The following is an 11,638-nucleotide window of genomic DNA, read 5'->3' on the forward strand; positions in this document are numbered from 1 at the left end:
GGAGGTTGGGCCTCTACTCATTGGAATTCAGAAGAATGAGAGGTGATCTTCTCGAAACCTATAAGATTATGAGGGAGCTTGACTAGGTGGATGCAGAGAGGATGTTTCCAATGATAGGGGAGACTAGAACTAGGGGGCATAATAGAATAAGGGGCCTCCCATTTAAAATTGAGATGAAGAGAAGTTTCTTCTCTCAAAGGGTTATAAATCTGGAATTCGCTGCCTCAGAGCTGTGGAAGCCGGGACATTGAATACATTTAAGATAGAGATAAGACAGTTTCTTAACTGATAAGGGGTTATGGGGAGCGGGCAAGGAAGTAGACCTGGGTCCATGATCGTATTAAATGACGGAGCAGGCTCGAGCGGCCGTAAGGCCTATTCCTGCTCCTATTTCTTATCCCGCGAAGGGGGACGATGAGGAAACCAGCTAGTTGCTGCTCTGGATTAATATCCAGTGAAAACTACCAAGCTACACAGTCAAATCTCTGCTGACTCTCCAGATTCAAGAACTACTAATGACTTGGATGAGCAATCATTTCCTAATCCTCGCGGAACAAATCCCAGTCTGAATGCTGCGCGGGCAGGGGGAGGGGATTGCCTTTTTCAAAAACAAGTCCTTTTGCTGGCAAGCTGTTGAAGGTCTCGGGTTTGATCTCTGCTGTTAGCTGATCTTGCCTGAAGGGGCTGCAATAGTTGATCTCTGTCAGCCCAGGGAAAATTGTATATAGTTCTCGTTCCCCTTGATTGCACCTTTGGTGGAGAGGATACAGCTTTACCGTGTGCCCTACAGGTTTACTTTTCACCGCCTTCGATATATTACGGTAGGCAATTACTGTTGCAAGGCACAATATAGGTATAATCAATTGAAACTGGAGCTACAGTTAAATAAACAACTTTCTGAGCAGATAGAATTCACCCACACTCGCTGCACCGATGGTGTTTGATAGATAAAGGAAGGATATTGTATGGGGAACTAAGTAGGACCCTGTTAACACTGCACTGTAATCACACTGTGGGTGGGCTGTTTCTCAAAGGATTTTACTTGGATCTGAAATGTTTGATTGCTTTGATGGTTTACCACAGGAAATATTTCAGCTAATCCTTCCCTCTTCAAGTAAGACTTAATCCTTCCCCCTTCAAGCACAACAGTCCAAAATACATTTTGTAAAAGTACAACTTGAATCTGGCATCACAAGGGCCTTCAAACTTCACAAAATAGGCCAAATTGGTTACAATCTGCTGTAGTCTGTGGGTCAAATAATAGAGCTAGGAACCTTTGGGTGATTTTCCCCTTTTAATGGCTCATCCCTGCTATCTCAATGGCTTGGTAAGTAAATGGTGTACTGGACTATACGCATAAAGAAAGAGTTGCTCATTGCGTTCTCCTGTCCACTCAGAAAATGGGAAAAACTATACCCTCAGACCAGATCATTCAGGCTAAAGCTTATGGTTGAATCTATTCATATGGAATATAATTACACAGAACCAGCAGAATTCTCAAAACAGTTTCTCTTTTTTTACTCTTGTCACAGCAGCTCTAAAATGGCTCGAGGGGTTGAATGGCTTACTCCTGTTCCTGTGTAATTCTTCTGTGTACAAAATTAACCTTTACTGGAGACTGAGCCATGGCCAATACAGCGGAGTCAGCTTACCTGGGGAAGAGGGCAGACCCTGGGGAGCACCGAGCTTTCTCACGATGGGCTTGCATCTCTCGCCCGACACCAGCACCAACTGCTGTAAGAAATCTTTAAACCCAAAGAAATTGCAAATTATTAAAGAAATAATGATTTTATTAAAGAAATACTAATGCCAGCTCAGCAGGCACCGACCGAGAGCTAAGGTCACAGCAAGACAAGACAGAAAAACAGGCCTTCAAGGCCTAGTTATGGCGATAAAGGATTTAGCAAGGAGCCTTAAAGATAAACAAGCTGTCTCTTGAAAGGGCAACCTGACATTCAGACAGAGCTGAGGAAGAAAATGACCTCATAAGTACACTTTCCCCGGTACTTGGACTATAGAATGGGTGAAAGATGATTGACACCAGATATCCACCAGCCCATCGAAATAAAATATAAAAATGGTTGACCAAGAGGGGGAAAGCAGGCAGTAAGGGGCGCAGGCTTTCTCAGGGTGGATGACTGCTGGCTGGATAACCTAACACCTCCCACAGCTCGAGGAACAACCCAACAGAGGTGACCGATGCAGCAGACTGCCTGGATCCACCAATCTAAGACCACCGCTCTTCCTCGCCCTGCGTCTGTCTGTCTGTCCGGTCGTTTCGCTCCACGTATGACCTCTCTCAACTGTCACAGGCTGAATGTCTATTAGCTATCTTAACCGTATGTGGTATCTGATTATGTTTAAAACTGGCTCTTTAATAAAATACCTTACGAATCCTAAGGCCCTTTTGGGTATCCGTGTGTGACCTGTGATCCTAATCTTACACCGCCGTGACCAGAGAGGGACGTGCAGACAAAAGCAAACTCACTGAAACGACACTGAATCATTGTGGGGCTTGCATTTTAAAATCACAGACCTTTCTAAGTTGGTACCGAATTGTACTTGAAATGAAAAGCAAGGAAATGTATCGAACGGAACTGCCGTCAGCACCCAAATGTAGTGTATGGGATTGCTGACCGCAGCTAAATGTACTGAACTGCTTTTGAATGTACTGTACAAATTTTTATATGAATAAAGTATATTTTGAAATTTTAAAAAAAGTTGGTTTGCCAGCTTGCTGTGTGCCATTGCAAAAACTGAAGAAAAGCTGGCAAGGAAAATTAATTACAGCACATTTTGAAATTCTGGAAAATGCACTAACAATATGTAAAAAAAAAAATCTATATTTGTTTGGGCGGAGGAGGGGGGGACATGTCCGTGGACCCTCTTGGAAAATAAGTGTTGCATTTTCGAACTAATTTTCAACCCCTCCCCCCATCAAAAATGTCTACATTCACCGTTTTAAATGTTTTATTTTTTGTGCACTTAAGACCTGCCTCCCCACCATATGGCACAGCAGATGGGATATTGAGTGAAGCTCAAAATTATGTGTCAGCTGTGGCTCAGTGGGTAGCACACTTTCCTTCTGAGTCAGAAGGTTGTGGGTTTAGGTCCCACTCCAGGGACCTGAACCCACTGTTGAGCACATAAATCTAGGCTGACGCTCCCGGTGCAGTACTGAGGGAGCGCTGCACTGTCAGAGGTGCCATCTTTTGGATGAGGCGTTAAACTGAGGCTCCGTTTGCTCTCTCAAGTGGACGTAAAAGACCCCATGGTATTATTTCAAAGAAGAGCAGGGGAGTTGTCCTGGCCAATATTTACCCTCATTCAACATAATAAAACAAGTTTATGTGGTCATTATCACATTATCACATGTGGGAGCTTGCTGTGCACAAATTGGCTGCATGTTTCCCACATTATAACAGTGACCACATTTCAAAAGTATTTAATTGGCTGCAAAGCGCTTTGAGACATCCGGTGGTTGTGAAAGGCGCTATATAAATACAAGTTTTTCTTTCTTTTCTAGGTAATGACAGGTTCATGTCCTACTGCACTTACATTGTAACTATTGTTTTTCACATGTCACACCTCAGTCCATTAAGTTTAAGTTTTCATTGGAAAATAAACTGAATTGGAGAACGTGATCCCAAAACACCAATAAATATGCTAAATTGAGTGTAATAAAGTAGAATTTGAAAAGAAAAATCTCGGGATATGGGTGTTACTGGCAAGGCCGGCATTTATTGCCCATCTTGAGATGCCCTTGAGAAGGAGGTGGTTGCCCATCTTCTTGAACCGCTGGGATGGGATTAAGCGGGTAGCATTTTCAGTGAGCGAGCCCAAGCATGATGGGCCAAATGGCCTCTTTCTGTGCTGTAAAACGGTATGATTCTAGGTGAGCTATTTCTTAAACATGCGAGTGCAAGACCACCAGTACTCCTACTGTCCCTTGTTACTTCATCTTCTGATTCTTGAGCCCTTTTATTTTATTTATACTTATATCTGAAATGAGCTTGCGGCCGCATGTCTGCAGCGTAACTAAGACCGCCTATTTACACCTCAATAACATCGCCCGTCTCCACCTCTGCCTCAGCTCATCTGCTACTGAAACCTTCATCCATACCTTTGTTACCTCTAGACTTGACTATTCCTTCTTTTTCTTCCTTCTCTTAGGCAGTCCCTCGGAGTCGAAGATGACTTGCTTCCACACTAATATGAGTTCTCAGGTGACTGATGAGCCCAATGCGGGACCTACAGTCTCTGTCACAGGTGGGGCAGACGGTGGTTGGAGGGACGGGTGGGGTGCTTGGCTTCTGCGTGCTCCCGGCGATGAGACTCGAGGTGTTCGGCACCTTCCCGGGTGCTTCTCCTCCACTTTGAGCGGTCTTGGGCCAGGGATTCCCAGGTGTCGGTGGAGATGTTGCACTTTTTCAAGGCAGATTTGAGGGTGTCCTTGAAGCATTTCCTCTGCCCACCTGGGACTCGCTTACTGTGTCGGAGCTCTGAGTAGAGCACTTGTTTTGGGAGTCTGTATTGGGCATACGGACGATGTGGCCCATCCATCTTAACTGATCGAGCGTGGTTAATGCTTCGATGATGGGTGTGTTGGCCTGAGCGAGAACACTGACGTTGGTGCCCCTATCCTGCCAATGGATTTGCAGGATCTTGCGGAGGCAGCGTTGGTGGTACTTCTCCAGTGCTGTACATAGTCCATATTTCTGAAGCATATAGGAAGGCGGGTATCATTACTGCTCTGTAGACCATGAGTTTGGTGCCGGGTTTGATGTCCTTGTCTTCAAACACTCTCTTCCTCAGGCGACTGAAGGCTGCACTGGCACACTGAAGGCGGTGTTGGACTTCATCATCGACATCTGCCCTTGTTGACAGTAGGCTCCTGAGGTATGGAAAATGGTCTACGTTATTCAAGGCCTCGTCATGGATCTTGATAATCGGGGGGCAGTACTGTGCGCAGTGGGAAGGTTGATAGAGAACCTTTGTCTTAAGGATGTTTAGTGTAAGGCCCATACTGACTATTCCAATGCACCCCTGGATGGCCTCCCACACTCTACTCTACATAAACTTGAGGTGATCCAAAACTCGGCTGCCCGTGTCTTAATTCGCACCAAGTCCCGCTCATCCATCACCCCTGCGCTCGCTGATGTACATTGGCTTCCGGTTAAGCAACGCCTCGATTTCAAAATTCTGCTCCTTATTTTCAAATCCCTCCATGGCCTCGCCCCTCCCTATCACTATAATCTCCTCCAGCCCCACAACCCCTCGAGATGACTGCGCTCCTCTAATTCGGCCCAGTTGAGCATCCCTGATTAAAGTCACTCCACCCTTGGTGGCCGTGCCTTCTGTTGCCTGGGCCCCAAGCTCTGGAACTCCCTCCCTAAACCTCTCTGCCTCTCTATCTTTCTTTCCTCCTTCAAGATACTCGTTAAAACTTACCTCTTTGACCAAACTTTTAGTCACCTGTGCTAATTTCTACTTATGTGGCTCGGTGTCAAATTTTTATTGCATAATACTTCTGTGGAATGACTTGTGATGTTTCACTACGTTAAAGGTGCTATATAAATACAAGTTGTTGTTATACTAGTTTATCTTCCGTAGCATTGTGCGCAGGGAGTCAAGAACAAGTGCAAGTGTAGTCTTCAGGTGATGTGTTGTGTCAGATTTGGCCACTCCGGCTAATCTTATTAATGAATAGGTTCGAGAGTCTAGTGTCAGCAACTTTAATACTTTATAACTGAGCAGTTATACCTATCAGGAAAGATTAGACAGGCTGGGGCTCTTTTCTTTGGAAAAGAGAAGGCTGATGGGTGACCTAATAGATGTGTTTAAAATTATGAATGGGTTTGATAGACATAGAGGTTTCTACTTGTGGAGGAGTACAAAACAGGAGGCCATAAATATACGATAGTCACTAATAAATCCAATAGGGAATTCAGAAGAAACTTTTATAATGCGCTACCACATGGAGTGGTTGTGGCAAATAGTAAAGATGCATTTAAGGAGACACTAGATAAACATGTGGGAGAAAAGATAAGGATATGTTGATACAGTGAGAAAAGGAGTGGTGGGAAGAGGCATGTGTGGAGCATAGCACTGGCATGGGCCAGTTGGGACAAATGGCCTGTTTCTGAGCTGTACACTCTATGTACATTCTACGTAAATTAAGCAACACAAGATCGTGTGTCCAACTTAAGACTGGTCAGCCTGTTGGATGGAACCTTGAGATGCCTGAAGTTTACGTCTAGTGCCCGATGTCCAAAGTGCTCACCCTTCACCAGGATGCTTGGACTTTTATGCACTGTAGTGATCCATCTGTGTCATCTGACCCCTCTTTGTTTCCTTGGCTGGGTTCTGGCGGGAAGCAATTATGAGACAGCTGGAACCTTTCTAATCTGTGATACACAAGGACACATTCCTTGGTGTCTAGCAGCATTCATTTGCTTTTCTTTAATGATGTTCTCATTATTCCCAAACCAACTTGCCTGCAGTTATTTCTTGTAGTTTCACTAGGTATAAACATCCCACGTTATAATATAATCCTTTCTATTACTCACTCTTGCTGAAGCTTATAATATGGCTAACGATAGACAAAGTTTGATCTTCTTCCCTTATCTCATTCTGTTCCATCTAGCTGGCTACAAGGAATGCCTCAGCAGTGTTGCCTTGGAAACCTGTCAACACTGAAATGCCTATCTTCATTTCTAACTTAAGCTAGTTCCAGTTTCCCTAATGTGCGTTATATCAGACATTTTATGTGAAAATATGTTAGCCATTTTAATATTATTATCTCTAAAACCTACATGGCACGCCAGTGGTTTGGATAATTGGACATGCTGATGTACTTCAGTCCCCACTTTAATGTTATACAATCTGTTCTTATTTTTACATTTCCAGTACAAATCCCTACATCCACATTTATAATGAAAACTGGCTTTGTAAAATTGCCATGGTGTAATGGCACCCTCCCACCAGCGGGTGCACTGGAGAACTTCCATGGACGGCAGGGTGTATTTAATTATAGTGGCAAGATTATGCAGATAGTTTTCAGTACAGGTATAACAATGGATATAAAAATTTATAAGGTGAAAGTTGACAGGTAATGCACACACATGTAAGATTCTTAGTACAGCACAAGGAAATATGATTTTCTTTTCTTTACTCAGAAAGGAAAAAGGACTTGCATTTATATAGTGCCTTTGACGACCTCAGGGCATACGAAAGAGCTTTACAGCCAAAGAAGTGCTTTTGAAATGATATCACTGTCGTAATGTAGGAAAGGCGGCAGTCAATTTGCAAACAGCAAGATCCCATAAACAGCAATGTGATAATGACGATGTAATTTGTTTTAGTGATGTTGATTGAGAGATAAATATTGTCCCAGGACACCGAGGACAACGCCCCTGATTTTCTTCTAAATAGTAGCTGTGGGATCTTTTACGATCACCTGAAAGAGCAGACAGGGCCTCGGGTTAACGTCTCATCCCAAAAGACGGCACCTCCGACAGTGCAGGACTCCCTCAGCACTGCACTGGAGTGTCAGCCTAGATTTTTGTGCTCAGTAGGGTGGTGAGATTGTGGAACTCGCTGCCACATGGAGTGGTTGAAGCAGAAAGCACTGACACGGAAGCTTGATCCACACACGAGGGAGAAGGGAACAGAGGAGTAAGAGGGCATGATGGGAAGAGGTAGTTAGAGTGGGAGGAGATTTGTGTGGAGCATAAACACCGGCATACACCAGTTGGGTGAAATGGCCTATTTATGTGCTATAGGTTCTATGTCAGATTCTATGTATTTTCTGTTTCTATGTTTGAATACATTTATTTAAACGGTAGCATAATCTTGAGAAGCTAGCAATGGAAATATTTCCTTTGACCAAGAGTGTGTGGGAGCAAAATTAACGTCACAGGGTGTCACAGCTATTAGAAAACAGAAAGGTTTACTGTGATAGTTTAAAGGATTCATTGCTTGTGGGCAAATCTGAAGCTTCCTGTCTGTCGGTTGATATTTCCGATTAGTCTGAAGACATAATATTCTCTGCTACAGATTGTAATAAATGCCTGTGTGTATGTGGGGTGTGGGGCGGGTGTGTGTGTGGTGGGGAGGTGGGTTTGGTGGCCGTTACACATTTTATAATTCAGATCGTTTTATTATTCAGATTATCTGAATGCCCCGGTGTCATCAAACAAAATGTCGAACAAAAGTGTCCCCTTTGTTGGAGGGGCACAACTAATATCCCCCAAATCATAAAAAAAGACAAATGAAACTTAACAATTTAAATAATAATGTTTCCGCCCATGTCCAGTACACACTCCAGCTGCCTGCTTCTCCTCTGTGGAGACGGAGCAGGCAGTGACCATCCACCAGGCTTTCTGCGACCGGTGGGCACTAGAGAGACTGTAGTACGTGGTGGATACAGGGAACAAAATTATAATTTGAAAAGATTTTTATGTTAAGTTTAATTATAATTTGGAACTCATTTAAAAAAGGGGCACTTCTCAATTAAGGGTTTCTGATCAATAATTGAATCATCCTAATTTGATTAACCAAAAGAGAGTACACACTACACTCCCTACTCTTTTTTAGTTATGTAAGAACATAAGAATTAGGAGCAAGAGTAGGCCATTCGGCCCCTCGAGCCTGCTCCGCCATTCAATAAGATCATGGCTGATCTGATCCTGGCCTCAACTCCACTTCCCTGCCTACTCCCCATAACCCTTGACTCCCTTATCATTCAAAAATCTGTCTATCTCCACTTTAAATATATTCAATAATCCAGCCTCCACAGCTCTCTAGTGCAGAGAATTCCAAAAAATTCACGACACTCTGAGGGAAGAAATTCTTCATTTCCGCTACAAATGGGCGACCCCTTATTCTGAAACTATGCCCACTAGTTCTAGATTTCCCCCACGAGAGGAAACATCCTCTCAGCATTTATCCTGTACAGCCCCCTCAGAATCTTATATGTTTCAGTAACATCACCTCTCATTCTTCTAAACTCCAATGAGTATAGGCCCAACCTGCTCAACATAAGAGAGCCCCTTCATCTCAGGAATCAATCTCCTTAAATAAGATCATAACAACTCGCTGTGTATTTATTTTCCACTTGTCCCCTCTGGTCCTTTTGCCAATCACCTTAAATCTATGTCGTCTGGTTATCAACCCTTCTGCCACTGGAAACAGTGTCTCATTTTCAGCCTATCAAATGATTTCGAACACCTCTATCAAATCTTCTCTTAAATAAAAGACTTGCATTTATACAGTGCTTTTCACAACCACCGGATGCCCCAAAACACTTCACAGCAAATGAAGTACTTTTTTTGAAGTGTAGTCACTGTTGTAATGTGGGAAACATGCAGCAGCCAATTTGCACACAACAAGCTCCCACAAACAGCAACGTGATAATGACCAGATAATCTGTTTCAGTGACGTTTATTGAGGAATAAGTATTGGCTAAGACACTGGGAAGAACTCCCGTGCTCGTCTTCAAAATAGCGCCATGGGCTCTTTTACATCCATCGGAGAGGGCAGACGGGGCCTCGGTTTAACATCTCATCTGAAAGACGGCACCTCCGACAGTGCAGCACTCCCTCAGTACTGCACTGGAGTGTTAGTCTCGATTTGTTTTTACGCTAAAGTCTCTGGAGTAGAACTTGAACCCACAACCACTTCTACCTCGCTACTCACTGAGCTACAGCTGACACTATAACTGTCGCTGCTCTGAGCATAAATTAAAATTGACCATTTTTAAAAAAGGACACAAACATAAGCTTCAAATTGTGACAAAACTGAAATAAAACATCAGATAATAGCTATGTAAATTATGTGTTTGTGTGCCAGCCAGTGACTCAGTTGGTAGCACACTCGCCTCTGAGTCAGAGATGGTGGGTTCCAGTCCCACTCTGGAGACTTGAGCACAAAAATCTAGGCTGACACTCCCAGTGCAGTACTGAGGGAGCGTTGCACTGTCAGAGGTGCCGTCTTTTGGATGAGACGTTAAGTCAAGGTTCCATCTGCGCTTAGGTGGACGTAAAAGATCTCATGGCACTATTTTGAAGAGCAAGGGAGTTCTCCCCCACTGTCAAAGCCAATATTTATCCCTCAATCAACATATCAAAAAAACAGATTAATTGGTCATTATCACATTGCTGTTTGTGGGAGCTTGCTGTGTGCAAATTGGCTGCTGAGTTTCCTACATTACAGCAGTGACTGCACTTCAAAAAGTACAGTATTGGGTATCGTAGCATTGTGGTTAGGTCACTGAACTAGTAATCCACAGATCTACATCAATGATTCTGGAGACAAGAGTTCAAATCGCATTGCAACAGCTGGAAAAATTAAATTCAATTAAATAAATTTGAAATAAATAGCTAGTGATTATGAAACAACTGGATTATTGTTAAAAACCCATCTAGTTCACTGATATCCTTAATAACATAACAAATAGGAACAGGAGTAAGCCATACGGCCCCTCTTGGCTGATCTAATCATGGACTCAGCTCCACTTCCTTGCCCACTCCCCATAACCCCTTATTGTTTAAGAAACTGTCTATTTCTGTCTTAAATTTATTCAATGTCTCAGCTTCCACAGCTCTCTGAGGCAGCGAGTTCCAGATTTAGAACCCTCTGAGAGAAGAAATTTCTCCTTATCTCTGTTTTAAATGGGTGGCCCCTTATTCTAAGATTATGCCCCTAGTTCTAGTCTCCCCCATCAGTGGAAACATCCTCTGCATCCACCTTGTTGAGTCCCCTCTCAATCTTATACGTTTCGATAAGATCAACTCATTCTGAATTCCAATGAGTAGAGGCTGAACCTACTCAACCTTTCCTTATAAGTCAATCCCCAGAATCAACCTAGTGAACCTTCTCTGAACTGCCTCCAAAGCAAGTATATCCTTTCGTAAATATGGAAACCAAAACTACACGCAGTATTCCAGGTGTGGCCTCACCAATACCTTATATAGCTCTAGCAAGACTTCCCTCCTTTTATACTCCATCCCCCTTGCAATAAAGGCCAAGATACCATTGGCCTTCCTGATCATTTGCTGTACCTGCATACTATCCTTTTGTGTTTCCTGCACAAGTACCCCCAGGTCCTGCTGTACTGCAGCACTTTGCAATCTTTCTTCATTTAAATAATAACTTGTTCTTTGATTTTGCTGTTTGAAGTGCATGAACTCGCACTTTCCAACATTATACTCCATCTGCCAAATTTTTGCCCACTCACTTAGCCTGTCTATGTCCTTTTGCAGATTTTTTGTGTCCTCCTCACACATTGCTTTTCCTCCCATCTTTGTGTCGTCAGTAAACTTGGCTATGTTACACTCAGTCCCTTCTTCCAAGTCGTTAATATAGATTGTAAATAGTTGGGATCCCAGTACTGATCCCTGCGGCACCCCACTAGTTACTAGTTGCCAACCAGAGAATGAACCATTTATCCCAACTCTCTGTTCTCTGTTAGTTAGCCAGTCCTCTATCGATGCTAATATATTACCCCCAACCCTTTTAGGTAAGGAAATCTGGATTCTTACCTGGGCTGGCCTACATGTGACTCCAGACCAAAAGCAGTGTGGTTGACGCATAACTACTCTCTAAATTAGCCGAGCAAGCCACTCATGCTCATCAC

Source organism: Pristiophorus japonicus, chromosome 19, assembly GCF_044704955.1.
Source record: "Pristiophorus japonicus isolate sPriJap1 chromosome 19, sPriJap1.hap1, whole genome shotgun sequence".
NCBI lineage: Eukaryota > Metazoa > Chordata > Chondrichthyes > Pristiophoridae > Pristiophorus > Pristiophorus japonicus.